The sequence below is a fragment of the Podarcis melisellensis genome (assembly GCF_964234715.1).
Source record: "Podarcis melisellensis genome assembly, chromosome: 6".
Classification (NCBI taxonomy): domain Eukaryota; kingdom Metazoa; phylum Chordata; class Lepidosauria; order Squamata; family Lacertidae; genus Podarcis; species Podarcis melisellensis.
In genome coordinates this window covers 54,572,978-54,599,432 of record NC_138538.1, presented here as the reverse complement: position 1 = coordinate 54,599,432, position 26,455 = coordinate 54,572,978, and the positions used below count along the sequence as shown (strand labels likewise).

At 41.4% G+C, this 26,455-nt stretch overlaps 1 long non-coding RNA gene across 4 annotated transcripts in view; it reads left to right on the top strand.

The window, feature by feature from the left end:
• Positions 1 to 26,455, top strand: part of LOC309371423 — a 90,892-nt gene that overhangs the window by 54,203 nt on the left and 10,234 nt on the right. Inside the window, exon 3 of one of the 4 annotated variants that reach the window (XR_014169095.1) lies at positions 12,517 to 12,594. The exons of the other annotated variants lie outside the window; for them this stretch is intronic. This is a non-coding gene — a long non-coding RNA (uncharacterized lncRNA). The remainder of the gene's footprint in view (positions 1 to 12,516; positions 12,595 to 26,455) is intronic. 4 annotated transcript variants of the gene reach the window in all.

Sequence of the window (26,455 nt, the reverse complement as noted above, 5' to 3'; positions counted from 1 at the left end):
AATAGTGTTCATAAGAGGCCATGGTTACAGGGCCTGAATCGATGAAGGAGACTTGCTCAGCACAAAATAGTGTATGGGAATCAAACTCCTAAAGATTCTTACTGGCAGGAATAGAAAATTTGTAATCTAAACAGAAAATGTAAGTACCAGGTGAGCTGATGCTAAAGCAGCTTTTTTAAAAAAAGAGGAAAGAGATCCACAAAGGTATTTAAAATTTCCTGTCTAATGTTTCCAGTCTATTAGACTGTCTAAATCTGTCCATTTAAGGCACCAAGAATATTCTGTAATAAAACAGCTGCACCCTCCTTCATTCTAGCCACTGCAGTGTCATTTCATTATATCATCAGCAAATCTAATATAGTCATGTGTAAACCAAAGCAGGGGATGGAACGATGCAACTGATGTTGAAATTTCAGATGCTGTTAGTACACATACTTCTTGGAAAAATGATCTTAACCTTTAATAACAAGTTGCTATCTGATTAGTTCCAAAGAAAATCCTATTAAAGAGACATATGTACAAACCCCTTTTCTTGTTACAAACGAAAACGATTCTCCCCTTCTAATCAAATTCATGGGCATTTAAGCTTTCAAGGGCTTAATGGGGTCTCATGGCTAGATGGCACATTAGAGTGAGTAGAAGATATGCCATAAATGTATTATGGAAGCTTTTACTGGGAACCTCTCCCATGTCACAAATTAGTGCAGTTTTAATCTTCTCCTAATGCAGATAATAGAATCAAATGCTTTACCAGAAGAACATACAATGCATGTGTAGTATTGAATGACGTTCCACCCATTTCCTATTTTATTGCATTTCCAAAAATAGGAAGTGACTTCTATAATTCTACAATGCAGAGAGAAATATAATAGATGTATATGTCTGCAAGGTAGCAGTCCTACACACACTTGCTTGTAAGTCCCAGTGAACCTGATGGGACTTGCTTCTGAGTAGACCTGCAGTTCCCAGAGTTGCCTGTGGAGATTGAATGGTTATAAAGGCTTTGGTCCTAAAAAATCTTGGAGTTGGTTTGCACGGTGTGGTGAGCGAAACGATGGCTTAATAAGATTATGTGAACCTGAAGCCTTTGCTCCTCCCTGCTTCTTTTTACTGCTGTGCTGTTCTGAGCAAAAGTTGGCTTAGCATGTCTTCTGAACTGGGACTTGTGGTTAAGCTCTCTTCTCACTAACTGCAAGCTGTAGCCAAGAACAAACCTTGGCTACAGCTCACAGCACATGAGAAGAGACCTCAATCACAAGCCTGGGTTCAGTCAACACTGAGTTCAATGTGGTACAGGAGTGAAAGTGACCAGAGAGGAACAAAGCAGCAATAAGCTCTTCTCACGGTACCAGTAAACCATAGTTTGCATTATTGTATCAAGCAAACCAGCTCTTATTAAGGAGTAAGCCCCACTGAACACAGTGGAATTGGTTGGCATGTAAACCTGGACAGGATTGTTCTACACACCAGTTTAACTTTGTGGTATAGGAGAGTATATCCCCTAAGTGATATAAGATTATTTTATTCACTTTATGAACAATAATGAGAAGGGAATTGTGCTAGTAGTTGTTTTTTTTAAGCAGCATTTTAAGATTTTTGTTCTGAATGTGTGAGTCATGAGGCACATTTGAGACTTAATTTTTTTTTATTGTAAGGGGGGAAATTTAGGTTTTTGTTTTAAATTAGAACATAAGAACACAAGAGCAGCTCTGCTGGATCAGACCAAAGGTCCATCCAATTCAGGATCTTTTCCCCACAGTGGCCAGCCAGATACCTATGGGGAGCCCACAAGCAGACTGCAGCCTACCTCATCTGTTTACCAGAAATCGAGTGACTGTTTCTATAGCCTTGTTGCTATAACTCCATTTTCTGACATCCAATGAAGTAGACTCAACGTATATGAAATCTTACTGCCTTATAATATGACATTTGTCTCTAAGGAACCACACAAGCTATACATTTTTAAATATATACAACCACTGCCACAGCTTACTACTAGCATTTTGATTGTGTTCTTAATGTTATATGTCCCGAGACTTCAGGGATAAGGCAGAATAAGATTCCATAAATAAATACTGCAATTTTATCCTCTTAGAATTCAATGAACGTTGTACTTTTTAGAGGGCAGGGGGAAAGAGGTGTAAAAATCAAATCTAGTCCCATTGCATCCCAACAACTGTCATTGAATATGACATTTTAAATTTCAGCAACATTTTTTGAATGTTTGTAATTATTTTTACCTTACTGATTTTTTTTTGGGGGGGGGGAGGGGATTCCTTCTGGGATATTCTAGAATGGCAAAGTGCTCTCCTTCTACCTTAAAGTGCCCTAGGACTAAAACTGGGCCTGGTGTCTGGCATAACTGGATTGAATCTTAGCCTGACATACCATTGTTCCCTCTCTCACAGAAGAGGGATAGTGGTGGTTAGGCCTTTCTAGAGTGAACTGAGGCTTAGCACGTAAGCATAGCAAGCCTGGATAATTGCTGATGACCCATCAAGTTGAAGAGCATACCCTCCTTTCCATGGAGACAGTGGTAGAGGATTGGGCATGGAGCTAACAAGATGTAACAGGTAAGAAATACTCTAAAACACCAAAGAACATTCAGCAAAACAAAATAATACCCTTGATGCCACAGAGTGAAGTCTAATTTGTATGGCCTTTGATGCCTTCTGTCTGTGGGGATACATTGAATAACTGTGCTTTGATAATTGCATTGCTAATGGGCACTTCAGCCAGCCCAGAAAGTAAGTAAACGATGCTGCCAGAGGTCATGAGACTCAGATATGTATGGTACCTAACCTCCATTGGTGGGTATTCAGTCTTCTGGTGTGTAAACAAACACTGAGGAGAAGTTATGTTGTCACTCTCCGGGTTAGAGCTCTCCACAAGGCCAAATTCTGAAGTGGGGAGCCACCCTGAGTGATTTAAAACCTTGCACAATCAGCAGAGTTGGGGACTGTCCAGGATGGGAATTGGGGACACTGTGCTCCAGCCATCACACTATTATCTAAACAGTCATTTCCATAAGGACTACTAGCTCAGTGATTTGATCCCATGACTCTTATGCTGTGGCGTGCCATCAGACTGTTTTGTCTTGTAAGCTGTTTTACTGTCTACATGAAATGGCTCTGAGGTCATCTGGGGAATTTTAGGTGAAGCAGTGTTAAACTGATGTTACTCTGTTCCATCTCTCTTTTTGTCTGCTTCAAGTGAGATGCTAAGTTTGTGTTTGGAAGCAGTAATGGGCTGGAACAGGGCCAAGGAACTGAAGCTTGCACTATAAAAGATTGAGCTATTGTTATTGAGTGGTTTGTCTGATTTGAAAACTGGTGTTCAGCCTATCCTAGGCAGGACTCAAAGATCAAGCTCATGGATTGCGGGTCCTTTTGATTTAGCCTTATCTGGGAAGTCAAGTGGTTTCAATGGCATGATATACCTTCACTAGTATCAGTCACCTGATACAGTTTCTGAATAGAGAATGCTAAGGCACATGCTCTGGCAATAGTTAATTTTAATTTAATTTAGATTACTGTAATGCATTGTTTGTGGGCTATCTTTGAAGACCCCTTGAATGAGACAAAGTGCAAAGGCAAGATCACACACTGGGACCAGTTGAAGGAAACATATCTCATCAGTCCTGAAACTAAAACATTGACTACCACTGCATTTTTGAACACAAATGTTGGTTAAAGTCCTAAATAGCCCTTTAAAGCTGTAAATAGCTTGAGACCTGGGAGGCCGCCTGCTCTTGATGGGGTATTTCTGGATCCTTTGTTGTCGTTTGAGGCTCAGGTAGCCTCAGTGGCGCAGAGTGCCTTTCACCAGCTTAGGTTGGTGGCCCAGCTGTGCCCCATCTGGATAAGGATGGCCTAACTTCTTTTGTCTATGCTCTGGTAACCTCTAAATTAAACAAGGTAAAAGGTAAAGGACCCAAGGGAGCCGGTGTTTGTCTGCAGACAGTTTTTCCAGGTCATGTGGCCAGCATGACTAAGCCGCTTCTGGTGCAATGGAACACCGAAACCATTTACATTCCCGCTGGAGCGGTAGCTACTTATCTACTTGCACTTTGATGTGCTTTCAAACTTCTAGGTTGACAGGAGCTGGGACCGAGCAACGGGAGCTCACCCCATCTCGGGGATTCGAACCGCCAACCTTCTGATCGGCAAGCCCAAGAGGCTCAGTGGTTTAGACCACAGCGCCACTCGCGTCCCTTAACCTCTAAATTAGATTACTGCAATGCATTATATGTAGAGCTGCCTCTGAGGATGGTTCAGAAACTTCAGCTGGTACAGAATTTGGCAGCCAGGTTGCTCAGCTGGGCAAGTTGGTTTGAACATATTAAACCAATTTTTTTTCTGGTCCCAACTCAAAAGGCTGTTTTTGACCTATAGAGCCTTAAATGACTCAGGACCACTATACCTCAATGACCGTCTCTTCCCATATAAACTGATCCAGACCCTATAATCACAATCTGAGGTCCTTCTTTGTATGCATCCTCCACGAGAGGTCCAGAGGGTGGCAACATGAGAGGGGGCCTTTTCTGCAGTGGCTCCCCAGTTGTGGAATGCCCTCCTCAGGGAGGTTTGTCAATATACATCTTTAGGCACCAAGAAAAAAGTGTTACTCTTCAACCAGGCCTTGGGCTAATTAATAGTCTGTGTCCTTATAAATATATTTGTGGGAGGTGTGATAATAATATTAATGATTATTTTCTATTACTTATACCCTGCCCATCTGCCCCAGCCACTCCAGGCAGCTTCCAACAGACTATAAAAAACATAATGAACCACCAGACATAACAAACTTCCTGATACAGGGCTACCTTCAGATTTCTTCTGAAAGTTGTATAGTGGTTTATCTCTTTGACATCTGATGGGAGGGCATTCCACAGGCTGCGCTCTACTACTGAGAAGTAGTTTGTTTTATTTCTGTCCTTGTTTTTATTATATACTTTGTGGTTTTATTCTGTATTTTAATGCTGGGAACCACCCTGAGATCTTTGGAGGAATTACAAATATTAATAATGTTAATAATGAATAAAGTGTTAAAATCATCACCATAGGCCCTTTTCTCAGCTTCTTAGGTATTTGTCACCATCTCTTTCCTTTGTTTCTTTTTAATATTTGTCAGCTGCTCTGGAAATCTTTTGTCTGAGAAAAAGCTGCAGTAAATAAGGGAGGAGAAAGAAAGTCTATTGATTACGTTGTCATTTGCTGAGATAGCTTCAGCGTTCATCCAGCTTTCATTTGACACTCAATAAAAGAAGTTTAAAAATGCATGTTTGCAAGTTTGATTAACTTGTTGTTCATTGAACAGAAATCCTGCAAACACTTTGCTATGTAGCCACCCGCCATACACCTTCACTCAATACTCCCAACAGCTATTCTGGAATTTGAGCCAAATGTCCTCAAATTTTGGATCTTAAATTGTTTTCTACACTGCATTGAGCACCCGCTCAATTGAAAAGATGACTAAGAAGTGGTCTCAATAAATAAAAGAAAATATAAAAAAAAACAAGGTCTAGAAGACAATATTAGCGGATGCAGTGTTTTGTGCCTGCTTAGGGGAAATGTTAAAAATGCAGCATGCTTTTTCACTCGTGCCTTGTTTATACTTCCTGCATCTCTAGCTTTAAAAAAGCATAGGCAATTGATCAGGAATATTTTTACCTACAGACATTTACTACCATTATTCGTATTTATTTTATACTACATGATTATTATTTTAACCTGCAGAGTATACCCTTTGTGGTCAAATAATAGCATGTATTTGCAATAAAACCCAGGCAGACAAAGACTCTCAGTACACATGTGATGAGCAAGTGCAATGAAGTGAGCCAACTGAAATTTAGGACATTGCTTACTAATATGAAAAGTCTCTAGAAAAATGAGCTGAGAGATAAATAGCAGGAATGAAGCATGTCTGTGTGTTCATTGATATATGTGCAAAGTTTGAAATAGTTTCTGTACCTGATAATAGCCATTATCCTGAGCCGTGGCTGGCTGGCTTGATGGCTTCTTGGGGTAGCCATTTGCATGCCCCCAAATGGTGGTAAGTAGAACTGGTGCTGCAGTAGAAACTCTGCACTGTGGAGAGGTGGTTGAGTTGCACTGGCATAGAGTTTCATATGGGGCTTTCAAGAGGATAAGTGGTGAGTTGCTGAAAAGCAGAGGAAACTGGGCAGCTCTGCTCCAGACACTGTCCTTCTCACACATGACAAAGTATATACAGTGGTACCTCTAGTTACGGACTTAATTTGTTCCGGAGGTCTGTTCTTAACCTGAAACTGTTCTTAACTAGAGGCATGCTTTCACTAATGGGGCCTCTTGCTGCCACTGCGCCCCTGGCACACGATTTCCCTTCTCATCCTGGGGCAAAGTTCTCAATTCGAGGTAACTCTTCCAGGTTAGCGGAGTTTGTAACCTGAGGCATTTGTAACTCAAGGTACCACTGTATACATACAAGAGTAAATGTGTGTGGCATATGTCTGTCTGTCTCTCTGTGTAAAAGTGTGCATTCAGACACCACACTAAATGGTAAATTAACATGGCATGAACAAGCTGCAACAGATCTCAAACTCTTTGTGGCGATCACACACAGGCCCCTGGATGTTTGACGGTCTATTGACCCTGTGCTGCCACTGCGATTGCTTTTTCCACTGCCACCACCCCGTATCTCATGGGGACACATGGAGTCCAGTCAGTTGTTAACATAAACAAATAATCAAGTTTATTTTTAAATGCAGGAACAAGCTTATGGTTTCAGTTAGTTTTTCTTGACAGTTTCTTAATCATAGTTCCTGACAACTCCAAACTGATTATTCCAACTATCTATCTGACTCCACCTAACAATTCCTCTCACTCTCTCACAATACAACTCTACCAACCCACACCTAAACCTCCCTCTTCCTTCTTCAACTCCCAAACCTCAACTCAACTCAACTCAACTCAACTTTTATTCCCCCCATGCATTCTCACTGGCCAATCACATCACACCCATTTTAACCCTTTCCTTATGACCAATCCGAGGAGGCAAACACCACACTCTGCTTCTAACAATACCACAAGACATTCAGAAGTTTTTACTCCCATTTTTGCTTAACCACCACCTGTCATGTTGTCCAAACTGACAAACCATGGTTAATGGGACACAACCGTGAGCAAGTGTGAAGTGGGATGCGTGTGTTTGCATGTAATGTGTGTGAGAGAAAGAGGGAATGAATAGAGGAATAAGATATTTGCATGGGCTTTCACTTCTCTCCATGGATTGCTTGACCTGAAGCTTGCAACTTGGTTCAGTTCTTCTTTACATAGGTTTTGAGTTCCTCAGTACTGATCGATTGTCCTTCAGACTTGAAATTCTCAGCTCCAGTGTTTCCTGTCTGTGAAATGAGTACATGGATTTCCAGAATTTCCTTTGAATGCTTAATTCCTTGATAACATGCTGCAAATATTTGTGTTATACGTGTGGCTATGTAAGCTATGTATGCTTACTGGAGCAATGCAATTTTTGTTCTTGATTTGTTTGTGTGACATTGCTGCAAATGATGAGTGTTACAAACAGTATTTTGACCAGTCCACAAAGCCTGTTTGCAACAATTAAGATCTTTCTAACTTATTTCTGGCTAATATGGAATCATGTGACCTGATTGAACAGCTGTATAGGTCAACTAGATTTTGCCTTTCCATGGATATGCTTCAGCCATTTTGTTTGGTTTGTTCAGTGGTCAGTCATGAGGACCTGATAACTTCATTGGCTGGGTAAGTCTGCAATGTTTGATGGCATTTCTATCAATTCAGATATTTAGTGAAATATTGTGATGGTAGTAGGATAAATGCCTGCTAATAAACTGCTCTTCACAGTAACCAAGAATGGAGCTGCCCAGGGAATAAAAGCTTAGCCGATGTCACTGTAGCAGAAATGCATTCTTGAAGCGTTAACAAAGGATTTTTGGGACCAGTTGCCAGGTTCTTTCAGCTTACACCAAAAATGCATTTTGTTGTAACGCTTTATATTTGGAAGTCAAACTCACAGCGTGAGCTCAGCTATTGCTCTGAGAGATATATGTGATTATCCAGTGTAAGATTAGAAAAGCTGATTTGGGGATTCATAGAAAGGAAGCATGTACCTTCTCTAAAGGTTAACTTTGAGTTATACAAAATGCATTAAAGATGAATGCTCTCTGCCAGTATTAAGACTCTTCAGAATTTCACAATGAATGAGCTACATGTCATCAATTATTTACGGAGGGCTTCATAGTGTAGCCGTTCCAAAGTAATATCGAGATCCATGTATCCTGAAGGTTGCTGGAATGGAAAAAATGTTGCCAGTGATATTTGGTGAAATAAGTACAGTAGAAAGGTCATCATGAGGAGGTGTAAAATTACAGGATATCTTGGTCATGAAATTCAGCTGAAACAAGATAAGAAATTATTAATCTGTCCTCGGAGTGAAACCATGCATTGGCAATTCTATAGTGAACTGAATTTCACTTTGGTTTTTGTTTTAAGGGGAGACCTGAAAGGGGAGGAGGATGGACTAAGATTTCAGAATTTCCCCACAGTATAAATGTTGTTTTGACAAGGTTTTAAGTTTGATCTGGCAGCAGCTCCTCAAAGAGCACCCCCCTTTACTTATACAAATACAGAGTTTAGTTTTCTTTCTTGCTCCTTTCCTCTCTGTGTGTGTTTGCCTGGAGCAATCAGAAGTAGTATGTTTTCCTAATAGCTATTCACATTTAGTTTTCATATTATTGCTCTTCAAGGTTTGCAATGGTATTTTAGTTTTAATTTGACAGAAATTAATAAGTAGATGGGGAAAGAAATTGTACATCATGCCTGCATGGCAGTAACTGTCACACTTCCTAATTTGTTAGACAATAGGAATAATCTACCACTTCCAATTTAGGCTCAGCAAAATAAACACATGTATATTAATGATCTTCAAATATTTCTGTGCAGTCAAGCATGTTGCCTTTATATAGAACAGCATCAGATCAATAATTAGTGACCGTACATTTTAATAATTCAAAGTTTTCATTAATATTGTTTTTGTTTTGTGCATTTTGCATTTTAATGTTTCACAAATTCAGGAAACTTATTGGATTTGAAGGGAAAACTATTAATAAATAAAAATCACTTCATTTTGTGTTAATGCCGCTTACCCAATGTACTATGCAAATACCCGGTAGAACCTCTTTTTATAGTAATGGGAAGAGGCTCACCAAAAGCTTGCAGAAGAAGTCCCATTTAGCACCACTTTGTTCAGCATATTAGTATTCTCTGTGGTACTTAATTATTCACTGTTTTAGATTTTAAATTAAAAATAAATACTATGCATGAATGATAATTTATGTTGAACAATGGGGATGCTCTCTTCAGTCCAACATAGAGTACATTTCCTTAAGGTGTGAATTCTGGTCAATGATATCTTCTCTTGACATATATTCTGATTGCTAGGGATTAAAATGTATTTCTAGGGATTAAAATGTATTCCTTAAAGCATTAAAACAGGAAAGATGGGGTAGGACAAGCTGCAATGGCTAGACTGTGAAAGTTGGCACAGACATTTTAATTCTAATTACATGTGCGAAAGACTTGTTTCCTTCATTAGGTGGGCAGACAACAGTTCAGAGTTTCTGTGCTGTGTTGTTTGCTTTTTAAAATGGGTTTCTGTCCTGATAGAACATAATGCAAGCAAATTGTTTCACTACATTCTTGAAAACATCACCTGAATCAGCACACAAAGTGTCTCTGTAACAGTGAGAGCCATTCATATAACCACTTTTGAGCCGTGTTTTCCATTTGGCAATTAAAGTGACTCTTTATGTCAACTCAGAATTTAAAGGTGAGGTAGTAATGCAATTGTCTGAATGTTTCATCCTGAGTCCAACCCTTAATAGTGCAAACACTTCAAAAATATTGTGTCTAGCACTGCAATAAATCAGTGTTGCATGACCATGCTGAGATATTCAAACCATTGCTTCCACATTTGGTCCAGGATGACAAAAGAAATAAGACTACAATCCTATACACATCCAGGAGTAAGCTCAAACAGAACTCAGTGGGGCTTACTTCTGAGCAGACATCTCTATACACCGTAAGTCTTAGAATTAAATATGTGAGTTAGTCCTTATTTTCTGTTTAGTAGAGAATTTTGACACTACCAGATTTCCCCAATAAAGGGCTGTGATTAGTAAATTTAGTAAATTTAACATTTGTTTACAAAGAATAACAAAATATTTCCCAAAATGGGAAATAAACTAAGAAGTGTAACTAGCTACAGCACAGTTTGTTACATAGGAGGCCACACAGATTACCAAGGATGCAATATAGAAAGCAAGTTATGTTCTGCAGCACTCGCCTCTACCCACCCAACATTTTCCTGATGAAAATGGGTACATTCTATTCAACAACACCACCACCCCGCCCTTCTAACTGGGTTGCTCCAGCCACTCTGGGCAGCTTCCAGCATATATAAAAACATAATAAAACATTAAGCACTAAAAGCTTTCCTATACAGGGCTGTCTTCAGATGTCTACTAAAGGTTGTATAGTTATTTATCTCCTTGGCTCAAGGGTCGCATAACTCCATACCCTCCAATATTTCTCGATGAAATTAGGGACATCCTAAGGAAAAGCAGGACATTCCAGGATCAAATCAGAAATCAGGATGGCTTCTGGAAAATAGGGACACATGGAAGGTCTGCACATCTACACACACACACACACACACACACACACACACACACACACATCCTATACCTATCTCTCTACCCGATTTCTGTTCAGGTTACTTGGGAGCAATGTTTACTGGACTGCACTGCCGATGACTATTACAATGGCAACAAGGGACAGCCTTGACAGAAAACTATGTGCAGGAACTGTTATGTGATGGTTTCATTCTCTCCATAAGGACAGCATGGTTGGGTTTATCCCCATTGCTTCACATTCAGAGAGTTTAAATAAAGGGGGGGGGGAGGCAGGATAAAAATAATTCACTATTATCTCAGTAACATGGTCCTGTTAACTGGGGCACCAAATCTAGTGATCTGGTCTTAAATTAATAGCAGGGAACCAAAAATGTGGGACATTAATAATCCTCTTTATATATTAGGGTCATGGATAGCCTTTTCTCAGTGTCTCCAAAGTTTTATGCAAAGCAGCGAAAAACTTCAGTTGTATTTTTTAAGCTTCCTCCACTTTGAATTTTAAATAGTTTGTAAGCTGGTGATTTGCTAATATGAAAAAGAAATGAACTATAACACTAATAGATTGAAAACAGGGGCTTCTGAGTGAACTCCACATGTGAATATGCTGTTGGCTATTGCTACAACGCTTAGAATCTTGGGCTGCAATCCTCTACCTGTTTACCTGGTTGTAAGCCCGGTTCTTGAACGTGTGTGAGAAATGGTTTTACACTGTATTTCTACTTACTTTGGCACCTTCTTGAGTTCTTTTCCTGCTGCTTACAAGGAAAAACATCTGAACAAGGCTTAAGGCACCTAGTTATTTGAAAATGTGTCATTCTTTGGAAAAGGGAGCAAACTGTATTTTCCCAGGAGCTGTATGATTCCGGCCTTGGGTTGGGTGGTGGACCCAAACCCTGAACAGATGTGCTTGGAAGGGAGGGGCCACCAAGTAGCACTTACTACTTCTTGGGAATTTTGCTTGGGATCACTGCACAAGTAACTAGTCCTGAGAATGACAATTGTTCCATCAGGGTTAATATGAAGTAGGCCACTTCTCCAAAGCTCTTCTGCTATTAACAGTGGTGTGACAGCTAGAAGTACACCAAGTGCAGGTTTCCCATTCACGATAAGCAAAAAAGTATTGCATATCTTTTTGTTCACCTGTAAAAGTTGAAATAACCTCTGCGAGAGACAAAACAGGAATCATTGTGACATTTACCATGCAGAATCCTGAGGAGAATGCAGCTCTTGGTACAAAGGAACGCAGTAAGCACTATTAATTGGGAGAACAGAATTTGTCACTTTCCAATACAGAACTCATTTGCAGAACTTAATTAAGTTACGTACAAATTGTAAATAGCGCTAAGGCTGATTTTTTAAGAAACTACCAATGTAAACAAAAAAATCCCAGTTCAGGTTGGTTTAGAACTGGCCAGGTGGTTCCTAACAACATCTTAATTTCATGCAATCTGTTCCAGTGCCAAATGGTCCAATGTTATATTTATAGGATCAAACACCACACTCAAAAAAGTCCTCATCGTTCTCAAAGCTGAAGTATACTGTGTGTAAAGAATATGAGCGGTAAAATGGGATATTTTTTCCCTTATGAGAAAGTGTTCTCTTGTAATCTTTGCCGATCTGAGAAATGTAACAAGTACATGAAAATTACAAGCTGCTATCAAAATTACTGAGACTAAAACTGCCATTTTATCCTGCATTAGACCCATTTTACCATTGTTAGAGGAATACATCTCAGCAATTTTAAAATTATTTGAGTCATGACAGAAAGACTCATAACTGCAATATTTATCTTTCAATTTCAGATTAGGATGTTCCTTAAGGCTTGGAAAGATGACACATGATGGTGTTTTTTTTGTAGGTACTGCAGAAAAGTTTCACTAGTAAGTAATGTATCGAGATTGGAGCTACTGATGATGTAGGATTTAATTTTATCTGTTTTGCATTCATAGTATAATAAATAAAAAAAGACTTTAGCTGTTGCTGAAGAGCTGTGCCAGCTACTAACAGAAATTCAATTTATAGTTGCATATTTTTTAACAGTGAGCTTTAGAATGCATTTGATTAAATTCTGCTTTCCCGTGGACTTAATGAGAATTTTAATTCTCCAGAGGTTTTCAGCAGACCCAATGGTAAAATGAGACTATCGAGTCTCAGCAAGTGCAAGTAACTGACTTCTTTGAACATAAATAAAATCCATAAGTGTGCCTGCATATATTACAATATTGCTGTGATACATATTGGCAGAACAATAAATAGCACAAAGATTTACAATCCATTCACTCTTCCCCTTTCTCAGTATAGGAAAAAACTCTATTGTGTATACTCTCCAGAGAGCCAACATGGCTCCTCCCCCCAGGAATCCATTATTAACAGAGTGGATTAGGTGAATTAGTTGGTTAAAAATATGCAAAAATCATAGAAGTTACTACCAATGGCCTATCAAATGAGCTATCTTGGGTGCATGTTGTCAAGACTGCTTATCTTGGATTAGTATACCCTTGAATGTGATTTAATCATCATTAGCCATCTTTTGTTCACACAATCTGAGCAATTAAAGTGTGCAAGGAGGCTGATCCTTTCTTTCAAATTCTTTTCATGTATGTCAATTAAAGGATTTTCATATTCCTAGGTTAATCATGGTATTTTGCCAGTGTTGTAGCATTGATTGATGATATTTTGGCATTCTACCAATTTAGGATTCAAATATCTACCTGAGTTCAGTGATTAACTCCGTGTGGTGCACCTGGCCTCGATTGCATCTCAAGTAATTGCCCCCTGCACCCTCAGCTGTACACAGCTCCAATTTCTCCTCACCAATAAGACACAACAGACATGTTGGTTAACAATTGGTGTGCGAGTGCATGCTGCAATTAGGGTTTCCACCTTTCCCCCCTTATATGAGGAAAGCTTATCTCTATCTCCTTATTCTGCAGTTGTCAAAGGCAGAAAGAGCCACACAAGAAGAGCGTAGCAATCGTGTACAGTTTATGATTGCCAGAAATAAAAAAAGGAGAGCATGATTGTGACAGGGTGATCTTTGTTGTTGACTGACATGTGATTTGAACTCTCATTTAGCGGTGGCATGGTGGACCACTACAAAACAGAAAACATGATAAAACCCAGGAGTGCCTGTATTCTAGCTCCTTTGCTAATTTCCCATAATAAGATAAATCCTTTAGACCAGTCTGCCCCAACCGTTGGTCCTCAGATGTTGGACCGCACACACCACCATCCCTGGCCATGTTAGCTAGATGGGAGTCGGAGTCAAACAGCATCTGGCCACCTGCCAAGAGTGAACTAGCAATAAATCATATGGAGTAAGTGAAGTTAACTCTTTATTAGAAGAAACAGAATCTGCTTGGGAGTGCCAGGCCTAATGAACACAGCAACTCTTCTTCAAGAGGTCTTGCCTCTGTGAGGCAAGTTGTGGAGACTGCCTTCCTACAGCTACCTAAATCTCCTCCTCTAATGGGTTTTCCCCAGCGCAATCAGAGACTACACCATCGTGTCTGCCTTTGCTCTTACCACTTCATACCTCTCCTGGTCCTGGGAGACCAGAGGAGTGGGGAGCTTGTTGCAGCAGGAAGGGGAGCCACCCTTGCTTCTTCACTAGCTTGACTCATCTCTGCTTCTTGGCCTCCATTCTCTTCTGCTTCCACTTCTGATCTCTGCCATAGATTCTCCCTGCTCACTAAACCCTGTTGCCTCTGGTAAGATTCACCTTCTGTTGTGTGGGCAGGGCAGTCCCTCCCCTTACCTGGCCGATCCCCTGGCTACGCCTCCCAGGCGGGATTGGGTGATTGGCTGAGGTAGGCGGAGACCTCCAGATATCCAGCCTGGGGAGGGTGAAGCCAGCCTGAACTACTGGGAGCTGCACTGGGATCTGGGGGGCTGTGCGTGACCATGCAAAAGCCCCCCCCCATTTCATGGGGGGAGCGGTCATTCCCACTAAAACCCATTGTCATCCTACCACCAGTCCCTGGGCTCTTAAGTCTTCTTCTCTTCAGCATTCCCCAGCTGGTGCCTCCCACCATTCTTCTGTCCAGCCGGTCCATGACACCACCCAATGTAACCATGTCAGCAAGTTGCCTCAAGCAAGCTCACTTAGTGTGGCTCTACACATCATATCCGCCATCCGTGGCATATTTCTCACCCCCCTATTAAAACTAATTGTGTGATCTAATATCGTCATGCCTAGAGTTTCAGCTGCAGCAGAAAATTACTGTATAATTTTGTTCCAATAAACAGTGCTTCAGGATCCATCTTCACATGGCTTTAATCAGAAATGTATCAAGCCAGTTCCAAATGGGAGGGCTTTTCCTAAGTGTGCATTTTTAGTTCCTGCAAGAGATTAAAAATAACTTTCCCAAGCAATAAATTGAGCAAGACAGTAACAGGACTACAATCATAGTGAATTCTAGGCAATGAAATATTAATGCTTCAATGTTAAGCTGGGGGGAAATCATACAAAATCATTTTGCCGAGCTCTGTAAATCAGATTAACTAACATTTTAACTACATTATAATGGTCAGTGTTTTCACCCACTGTCCTGCTCATGTCTATGTGTACGTTTCTTATTAGGAGCATGGGCTGACAGATTTTCCACCTAAATACATAACAGCTTCCGGAATCAGAGAAAATGAGAGTATATACAGCCATAACTGACTAAAACAAGGAGTCATGTGGAGAACAATGCAAGAGAGCTGCTCTGCTCACATTGGAGTTTTTTTGCAGAAATAGAGAGGGGAACCTTTATTTCTAAGGTGACAGCATTTCCCAGTGGAAGTGAAGTGAAATAAAAACAGGTGGGAGGGAAGGGATGTTGGCATTGCAGTTAGTGCTTGATCTTTGCATACCCCAAGGACCTACTCCAAGCGTGGGGAATCTTTGGTTTTCCAATGTACTATAGTTCCCATCAGCTTTGGTCATTAGCCATGCTGACTGGGGCTGAGGGGAGTTGTAGTTTCTCAACCTGGCCAAAACTATCCAGCGGAAGGGCTTTACTTCAGGCAAGGAAATACACCAAAGTCAGACCCGGTTTAAAATTTTTGTATGCCGTGGCTTAATATAGGCTGTATGAAAGCTTGCTTGGTAAACAGGGAATGTATTTATAGATTTGTTATATTTTTATTTCTTCCTTTCCCCAAAGCATCCATAGTAGCATAGACTGCCCCCCCCCCATTTATCTTTACAACAGACTTGTTAGGCTGAGATATGGAGATCAGCCCCAGTTAACCTTCAGAGAGCCTTATGGCCTAGCAGGGATTTGAACACAGGTCTCCCCAGTGAAACTCCAAAAGGTCTGCGCAGCTCAATTTTGTAGAGCTGGGTCAAATCAAATGTTAACAGGACAAAACATAGTTGTAACTGAAATACAAATTATGAACCTTAACGTTGACGCTGCTCAATGTGCACTTTGGAACTTTAACTTTGCCTACTAAGGATAGGGTATCTAGAGTATAAATTGTGTCTGTGAATGATCTTGTCTTTTTACATATGTGATTACATGTGTGGTTTTATGATTGCAAGCCACTTGTTGGTCATGTTTTTGTTAGGAAGCAGATGTACATATGGCGTATTTAAGAAATGTTACGTTTCTTGAAGGCCTGACCTAATTGGGTGCTTCTTCATAATTATAATGGAGCAGTAGTGACATCTCAAAGAAACCACATGGGGTTAGTTGTTGCTGTTGTTTCTGCACAACATCTAATGGCATAACTACAATATTGACTCAACACCTGCATTGTCTGACTTACACATCCCCTTTATATTGACAGACAACCAGTGCCGTTATTTAAGCCCTTGGTTCAAATGCTTCATGCTTCTGGTCTCAGTTTGTAACCTCACAGCTGTATTCTGATCTAAGTGACATTTCTGGGCACTCTTCAGTTTTTGCTCAATGTGTGAAGCATGCATGTTTTTATAACATATGTAAATATATTTATGATTGGGCTCATAGTTGGCAGGAATTGCCAACATGTGAGCTCCTCATCTCTCTAATGGATTCCTAAACTTTGCAAGGAGAACTCTTATCATTTGTAGATGTTAGATTATCTACAAATAGTCTGGTTATTCTGCTTGATTGGTGGTGGAGGGTTGCTCTAAGCAAGTCTAGTCTGTCTTTTGGTCCCTTCCAAATCTATAATTCCTTGAAAACAATTCTTTATTCAGTATGTGTCTAGTGCTGCCTCCAAAAGGACTTGTGCAGATTTTGATGGAGCAATTTTAGCATAATCAATCTTAATGGGCACAAGCTACATCCAGAAATATATTATAATAGGAAAGTGTCATCTCACTTTCAAAGTTATAAAACTTCCTCATGCAGTTTCAATTACCCAAGATCCTGCTCTGCTCATACTTAGTTAAAAGTGACACTAATAGCAGCACCGTAAATTAATCCAGTTGGGAAATCTGAGTTTGAATTACAGGAAAGCTGTGTCGTACATAAATCTTTGCCATTGTCTTCAATGTTCTACATAATGGTGAATTTTGGGGTTTGTGGAAATGGAATGTAGAGTGTATCTCAGCTGCAAGTGTCACCTTTCAGGAAACTATGTTAGCTGGCAGTGCTTTCGATGTAATTTAAAAATAAAACAATTTTATGAATAAGTGGACAAAGACAAATAAGAGGACCTTGTCCTCCGGAATGCCTTCACTGGGCCAATCCTATGGTCCCGAGCCCCAGAGGCAGTCATGCTTGTTGCTGGATTTGGCTTGCAGGCTACCTTACCATGTTGCCTTCTCCCAATGTGTTAAATACTTTGAAAGGCTCCTAAATCCTGACCGAGTGAGCAGGCAGAGAGCCTGCCAACTCTGGTCACACACTCCAGCAGCCGATGTGTGTGTGCATGTTCCACTCTGCTCACACAACGTGTTTGAGTAGGCAGCAAGCAGGTGTCAGGTGAAGCAGTGAGCAAAGCAAGTGTTGGGAGGATAGAGAGCTGTGTGTGCCATGGGGCCTGCTCTGCACCACTGAAGCTGCAGCTACCTTGCTGCCTTCAGGTGTTGGGGAGGGCACTGTCCTGCTAAAGGTAAAGGTAAAGGTACCCCTGCCCGTACGGGCCAGTCTTGACAGACTCTGGGGTTGTGCGCCCATCTCACTCAAGAGGCCAGGGGCCAGCGCTGTCCGAAGACACTTCCGGGTCACGTGGCCAGCGTGACATCGCTGCTCTGGCGAGCCAGAGCCGCACACGGAAACGCCGTTTACCTTCCCGCTGGTAAGCGGTCCCTATTTATCTACTTGCACCCGGAGGTGCTTTCGAACTGCTAGGTTGGCAGGCGCTGGGACCGAGCACCCCGCCGCAGGGATTCGAACCGCCGACCTTTCGATCGGCAAGTCCTAGGTGCTGAGGCTTTAACCCACAGCGCCACCTGCTGCACATGTTGAAATATGATCCAGCTGCCCATCCAGTTGCCTTCTATATGTAGGATGTGGCGGTGGCAGGGGGTACTGACTGTCCTTCACTTCAGGCAGCAAAAAGCCTTGCCCATTTCTGCCTGCAGCAGTGGGGAAGAAGAGACCCGCCCCCCTCCAAATATCTGGTTAGGTTGGCCTGACAGAACACACATTTCTGAAAGGCTGAGAAACAGGTGGGTAGATCTTGATGCATGGCATCTTATACTAAGAGATGAGAGCCTGAATCCCATGTGAGGGCACTTTGGATTTGAGTATCTTGAACCACGGAGCCTCATGCTGCAAGTCAATTTGCTGTTGAAACTTAGGAGAATTTTACAAGTAATTGATACACGTGTTTTTTTTGTGTGTGTGTGTGTGTAAGAGAAAGTTTCACAAGCTTTTTTGCGCCTAAAATAAGGTCTTTGTATCTCGCCATAGATATTGTGTAAATCTGAAATGCCTATAAGAAAAAAGAGCAGTTGCACAAAACTTGGTGGGGAGAGGCCTGTTAAAAAAGCTCTGCTCTGGATGCATTTCAAGAGCAAACAGTTCCCTCAAATTGTGTGTAATAAATAAACCAAACATCCGAAGGACACACAGTGTGCTTGCTTGTTCCTGCTCTAGAGTGCTTGGCACTTTCAGAAAATGCTTGCTCAGTGTTTGCCTTTGAATAATGAAACAAAAACCTGATGGTCAGCAAAGTGAAGTCATTAAGAATAAATCAGCTCTGTTTCCATCCAGAAACAGCTTAACGTTACACTTTGCAGTACACCATTGCACCCGTTCTCAGCTCTCATATTGATTCCCCCCCACCCCTCCACAGCAGTGAACATACAGAATCAGCAGGCTCTCTCCTGCACTCAGCCACATTAAAAAAACCAAACAAAGAAGCCCTCCACAACTCCCCCATCTCCTGGCTTCCGGTATGTGTACGTGCAGCTATGACACCTGGTCCTGACCAATGCATAAACATGCACACGGAAGGCAGGAGCTTGCTGATTCTGCATGTTCATTGTGGGGAAGATAAAATCAGCAGGGAGCAATGACCCGCATCCTTTCTGCAATGCACAGTTGTACAGAATCCCAGTAGAGATTAAAAAAAAAAAAAATCTCGATTTTTTTTTTTTGCCAAGTACACATTGAAACTGGAAGGTCTGAATCCATCTCTGAAATTAAAAACAACCTCTCCATATTTTAAAATTAGCTGAAGTCGGAGAAAAGCATCTGTTTCCCAGAAAAATGCTGCTTTGGCTTTTTAGATTGATATATTTTGTGGCATTTCTGAGAAAATTCCTATGTAGATTCTGCAGTGCCTAATTTCCATTCAGTCTAATTTTGTTTGCCATGACTGAAGACTAGTGGTAATTCCATTTGCATTTGAGATTTCTGATAGACATAATCCATTAGGGTTTCAAATGTTTGAAAAGAGTCTTTACTTTCACACCTCTCAGCCAGCAGTGTTTTAACAGCAAATGACAATTCCTCTATCACTCCTTTAATTAGACACTCCAAAAAGTGAGGAATAGCAGTAATGAATGTGAAAGTCCCACTATTAATAACTCAGCAACTAGCTGTATATTTAGACACTTTTAAATCTTACTAAGTTAAAGATCAGTAACAAGTGCTTTTCACAGCCAATGGTTTCTTCAGATTCCCAAGTAAGCTGGCAGCCTGGTATCTATAAGTGTTATGCTGACACAAATGCCTTTTAGAACTTTGCTAGTTCATAAACTCCAGATTAATATGCATTCTAGGGACTGAGCTACATTGGTGAAGAAAAAGTGCTTGATATGTCTTGTTTATGCATTCTAACACTGTGACACCAGATGGTGCTGTGGAGTTCCGTTTTTGCTAACCCGATTTCTCATACAAAGTTTGCAACGCATTTAACTGGAATGCTTCTTTGATGTGTCTAGATCCAGCCTAGGTTACAGATGGAGTTCAAAAATTTAGAACTCTTTCCTGCAATACTCTGAAAATTTTGCCCTTTAAAAAGTAAATCACCATACATATACTCAAATCTGCAACCAGATTATTTGACTAGTCATTTCAAATCAAGGAACCAAATTCATCCTTCCTTTGGTCTCTTTTCTCCCCAGTGTTCCAGACCTATGAATCTGTGTGATTTATCTGCTCTGCTTCAGTCAAAAAGCACATCTATCTCTGTTTCTAAGCACTGTGTGGAATTGTTCCTCCTACACAACATTTTCAACAACTCATCCTTCCTACAATTCCCTGCCTCCTCCTCACTATTTCTTCATTCCTTCTCCATTGATTCTCCCATTTGGTTCCTGCTTCAAAATTCAAATGTCTATGTTTGTCTCATTTTATTGATCTATCGTGCGATCTGGGCCCTTGCTCCTCAGGTACCTTCCTCCAAGCTTTCCAGGTATGTGTTTCCACACCTTTCTGCATCCTGCCTGTGTCCCCACATTTTCCCCTACAATGAATTGTCAGTCTTCTGCGTCCAGTTTTGCCAGCCAAACTGATATATATTGTTTGCTTCATAATTTCCAAAGGAACTGGAAATTCCTTCCTTCATAGAATCTGTTCTGCTTGCTGATGTTCTGTGATGGAAACTTTCCCCTTAGCAGTTAAAATGTTTGTGAACATTTCGGGACACCAGAAATTCAGAGACTGGCTGGATGGGTTTTACATGGGACAACCGGCTTTGAGCCAATTATGCAGAAGATTAATTGTGTATCATAAAGAATTATGATGCAGCTGTGGATAAGAGGCAGGATCCTCCTGCTGCCATCAGTAGCTCAACATTATAGTGTGCTCCTGGCAACATATACGATGCTGGAGGACAAAGGATTACCGTGAACAATTAATTAAGGGGAAAAAGACTGGATGGGTTAAGCAAATGAACTGTTCCATAAATATTAATTCTCAGAGTCAGGGAAGCATAGTGTCCCCCCCCCCCAAAAAAATAGAATGCATTTCCAATATATTTCAAGATTCTTTCAAGGCCCATGCATCAGACAATATGGTTCAGTATGAATCTTCTAGGTTTAAGGTGGAAAACATTTGTCATGTAAAAAAGAAGCTCACAGTGTTGTAAACACGCTGTGAGATCTCTGTTTAGCATTAATATCCATCTCTAGCAACCCAGAGAATCAATCAAACTTGCCATTGGCAGTCCTCACTCTTTTACCCAGTTGCTGCTACTGGTATCACCCTCCGTCTGGGTAGCAGGGCACCCGTCAACTGAATGCCTCTGACTGCAGGAGGCTGCACTACTCCCATCTTTGTCACCTAATTGCTTTATTTCCCAGCTGGATGAGGAGGTGGACAGCAGCAGGAGATGGGTGTGCATGAGAGAAAGTGGGGCAAAAATGACACAGTATTTGACTGGCTGATACTAGACAGGTTTGGGGGAGTCCTTTGTCAATATGTCCTCAGTAGGTCCCTTTCTTGTTTGTCACAGTGACAACTGCTCATTTGTTTGTCCTCTCCCAAAGGGCCCAATTTGCACCAGCATTCAAAGGGCAAGGCAAGTAGAAGCTGCTTCTCCTTGATGTCACTGTTGCTCCCTCCCTCAGAGAAAGGCTGATGAACTGGCAGCAGTATCAGGGGCAGCAGTCCAGGAGTTAGAAGTTGGCTGCCCTGCTGTGGACTGGGCCTCGGTAGGTGCCCAGTGATTCTGACCTCTGATAGCAGCACAGATGCTCGAGGCAAAGCTGGCAGTGTGTTCACAGCACAACAAGCTCTCCTTTTTTGTATTTCAATTGTCTTCTGATACTTCTCTAAGCATAAAAAGTGTTTAAGCAACAGCAGCTTGCTGGATGAGGTGGAACCACTAAGCTAACTTCCTGGCAGGTGGGTTACTTACCAGGAGAGCAGGGAGACATCAGGCAATGCAGAGAGGCCACCGTGGCAGCAGAGGCAATCAGGCACTCCTTGCACTGAGCCAACCTCTCTACCACCTCTCCCTTTCAGCAGGCAACAAGGACCCACCTGCTTGGAGGTTAGCATACTGGCCCTACATCACCGCTCCACCCTCAGGAAGCTACGTCTGGCATAAGCAACTTGAAGGAGCCAATGCTCCACCAGTTTGAAGACAACTTTTGTGATCTCCATCAGTTTGAGGACAATGAACTTCATTGTCAGTGCACAATGTCAGGTTCTTATTGACTTGTGTATCCTAGTTTGATTTCTCTGTCTGTTTATTTTTCAAGATTTATCTACCACCTGATTGTAATATGACCTTGGGGTGGCTTACAAAAAGGGGGGGACAATAAAAATTTCAGTAAAAGTAATTCTTTACAACATTTGAAGCATAACAGTGTATGTCCTAGTACTCCACACTGGCAGCTGTTGCTTTGACCATACCTTTAGAATCAGTCATTTGGTTGTTTTATCATGTCCGCTTGAAAATATACTGGAACTCTCTAACCTTTGAACTAACAGCACTCTTCCGACATGCTTGATACTTGAATGGCAATGTTCATGCCACACCATTGTGATTAAACCAACTGAAGGGTGTCATAAGGTTTTGGTGCTAAGAATAGGCTCTAGCTGCTCTCAGTAAATTTCACTGTCTTTTTTTTAATAACAACTTCAGAATAGTTTGACTGAAGCTAAAGGGACTACCCAAGTAAGGAATCCACTCATCCTGGGGATGCTCTCATTTGGTAGAGCACGATACTCTTCAGGGTCTTTGGTTCAAGCCCCACACTGGATGAAAGATTTCTGTATTGCAGGGATTGGATTATAATCCTTGTGGCCCCTTCCAACTCTACAAATCTATGATTCTATGAATGCCCATAAGATTATGTTGTCCCATATAGGCTTAGGTTTCATGTCTCACAGTGCTTCTTGAACGTGGGTCCCCAGTTGCCATTGCCCTACAACCCCCACCATCCCTAGCTAGCAGGACCAGTGGCAGGGATGATGTCCAACAACAGCTGGGGACCCGTGTGAGAAACACTGCCAGCCTTCCCCCAGAAATAATCCTGCAAAAGCTCTTCACATTTGATACTTTGGTTCTATCACTTGTGCTATGCATGCATCCTGTAATGTGTGATCTAGTAAACATATTTTTCTTTTTCCAATTGTATATCGTGTGTACCTGCATGAGTTCCACTGCAGTCCTGTGTAGTGTGCACACATTGCGTAAACATGGAGGAAAAGCAGCAAGAAATCTTCTCATGTGTTACAAGATAGTTCACACAGTGAACCTGCTAACTTTTGAATATGTGAAGAGGCTCTGCGATTATTCTAGGGCAATGGACTTGTTGATGTCAATCTTCATTTGCTTAAGTGGCTTAGTTTGAGATGGATACTATTCTTCTTCATAATGGTGCTGGAGAGCTAGTACTATTTCAACAGCTCCAATCTCTCAGCACTAGCTAAATCAGCACAATGGCCCTGCATAGAGGCCAACTTAGAGTAAGAACTCATCAATACTTGTCCCATGCCTAGAAAGCATGGGTCCAAGTGGTTTTCTGCTTGACCCACAGTTTCTAGGCACAGGTCTGAGTGGTTTTTCCCTTGCCTGCTCCTTTGCCATGGAGAACCCACTCTTTAGTGCTAAATTGGAGCAAATGTGAATCTGGAAAAAACCTGTATTACTGTTTGCTCCTATTGAGTGTTAAAGAGCAGTTTTCCCTGGGCGGAAGCAGTGGGACAAGAGGAAGTGTGGATGAGCCCTTAGCAGATATTTTTGACCAGAGTGGAAGGACAGAAGGCTGTTGAGTTGAAAACTAGGTCTAAGACTTTCTTTAAGAACCTAGTGAGAAAACACAGTACACATTTATTGAGTTTTTTAAATTGCACCTCCTATTTCCACTCAAGGCAGTTTACAATATGCAATTTAAATCCCATATATAAGCCAGAGAACACAGATGATGTTAAGAGTATAGGAGGAATAGAGAAGCATTAGTTAATCCTACATGGAAAAAGGTTTATGCATTTGCTTACTATTTTTGTGAGGTGTTCTGTTTATTGCTGCTTTGCATTTATTTTGAAGCTGTCTTAAATAGTCACCCACACCATTCATTTTTTGAAACCAAAACAGGTGAGATCATGAAGTGTTTAGAATTATGCCTGTCTTAAAAAGGTAAAGGTACCCCTGCCCATACGGGCCAGTCTTGCCAGACTCTAGGGTTGTGCGCTCATCTCACTCTATAGGCCGGGAGCCAGCGCTGTCTGCAGACACTTCCGGGTCACGTGGCCAGCGTGACAAGCTGCATCTGGCGAGCCAGCGCAGCACACGGAACACCGTTTACCTTCCCGCTGGTAAGCGGTACCTATTTATCTACTTGCACTTTGACATGCTTTCGAACTGCTAGGTTGGCAGGCGCTGGGACTGAACGACGGGAGCGCACCCCGCCGTGGGGATTCAAACCACCGACCATGCGATCGGCAAGTCCTAGGCGCTGAGGTTTTACCCACAGTGCCACCCGCGTCCCATATGCCTGTCTTGGGATATTTAATAAATTAAACCATATTTCCATACATACTTTCAAACTGGCTACAACTTGTATTAGCATCTAAAATTTTTGAAACACATAATTTCATTTTATTTTATGATGTCCTTTTGCTAAGCTCATAAAAACATACACATACATACATACACATGCATAACCCCCATAATCTTATTTATAATAATGTTAGAGAAGTAATCTTTTGCTGGAATTCTGTTTATACCTCAAAAATTTCCCCTTTAATATTTTTCCACCCCCTCTTCTGTCCGCATTCCTAATCAAACAGTTGCTTAACTATATTTATTTCCTGTGCAGTCAGAGCAAATATAAGTCCAGGATGATTTGGCATTGTGCAAGAAACTGAACTGTCTGATTCTGATTAATGATGCTATCCATCTCAGAAGATAGTAATTCTCTCCTTCAGAGCTTAAAGGGGTGGGGAATGAGAAAACCATAGAATTCATACTTCACTGTTTTTCTGGGGCATTTTTAGCATTTCATAAGCTGCCGGACTGTCACTGTGACTGTGCCTTTTGTGCTAGAATACTTGGTGGCCATTCCCCAATGTTACTCCGGTCATCAAGAGCAATGAAGAAGAAACAATTCCAGACAACCGTAAGCAAGTCTCAAAATGTCTACGAAACTCTTAGAACAGTGAGAGGCCGTCTAACTGCATGCCACATAAATACCTATTATTGTTCCTTCTTGCCTGCTCTATTATTGTTCCATACCGTCTGCTTGGATTGGCAGAAGCTCTCCAAGGTCTCAAGCAGGGGTCTTTCCCAGCCTTCCTACCAGAGATTGTGGAAATTGTATAAAGTCTTAGGCTACTGAAACTGGAACTCAGGGCAGGGGGGAAAAACCCATGTACTTTACCATTCGGCTTCAACCCTTCCTGGATCTGATTGCAATTTCCCCCCTAAAGAAAAGATTGCTGACATGCCCAAGCCAAACCACATGACACACAGGCACTGGTGTCCGGCCCATAGATTCAGTCTGTGTGGGCTATCTGCCTCTCCTCCTGATAGGAGCAGGAACGCATCGTCATATCCACACAATTTGAAAACAGTGACCCTGGCCACCTCTGTTGCCAATTCTGGTTATTCATAGTATTATAGTTAGGAGAGATATTGGGAGATCATCTGTTGCTTGAATATCTTCATCTGAGAGCTTACTACCTCACAAAGCTGTTTCTCCCACTCCTTTAATAGTAGTCACTGCCGAAAGTTTCTCTTAAACAGCTTTAAACAAGGTGTTGGACACTTGGGCCCTCCAAATGCTGTTGAACTACAACTCCCATCAGTCTCAGCAAGCATGGCCAACATCAATCAGGGGAGAGCTGTATTTCAGTGACATCTGGTGGGCCAAAGGTTCCCCATGTCAACTTTAAACAATCTGAGTCCCATGTACCCTAGGGATTGCCCTTTTCCATCTGGCCATTCCTCAATGTTACTTCGGTCACCTAACCTTTAAAATATGGGAAGAGGGCAGCAAATAAAAAGGGGCAGGTTGGCAGGGACTTGAGATATGGACTTCTCTATTGTTCCACCACTATGCAAAACAGATTACCTGCTGAGATCTATGAAAGTTATTGCCTGCTATTTGTAAAGCATTTCAGTTTAGGCATGCTGTTAAACTCAGTTTTAATTAACATGTTTGATTTGGGGTAGCTTCAGATTTATTAATTTTTTGGTATGTTGGGAATTAAGTTTTTTTTTTCCTTTTAAAGAAATTAGTTGAGTTATGTAGGAATGAAAAGCACGGGAGACGAGTAGTAGGTGTCATGTGAGAGGCGTCTGCCGGGGAAGTCCCAGGAACTCTCTTTTATTGAATATTACAAGCATTGCCACAGGTGTGGTTGTGGCTGATTGGTTGATACAAACACAAAGAAACTCATTGCCTATTGGTTAATG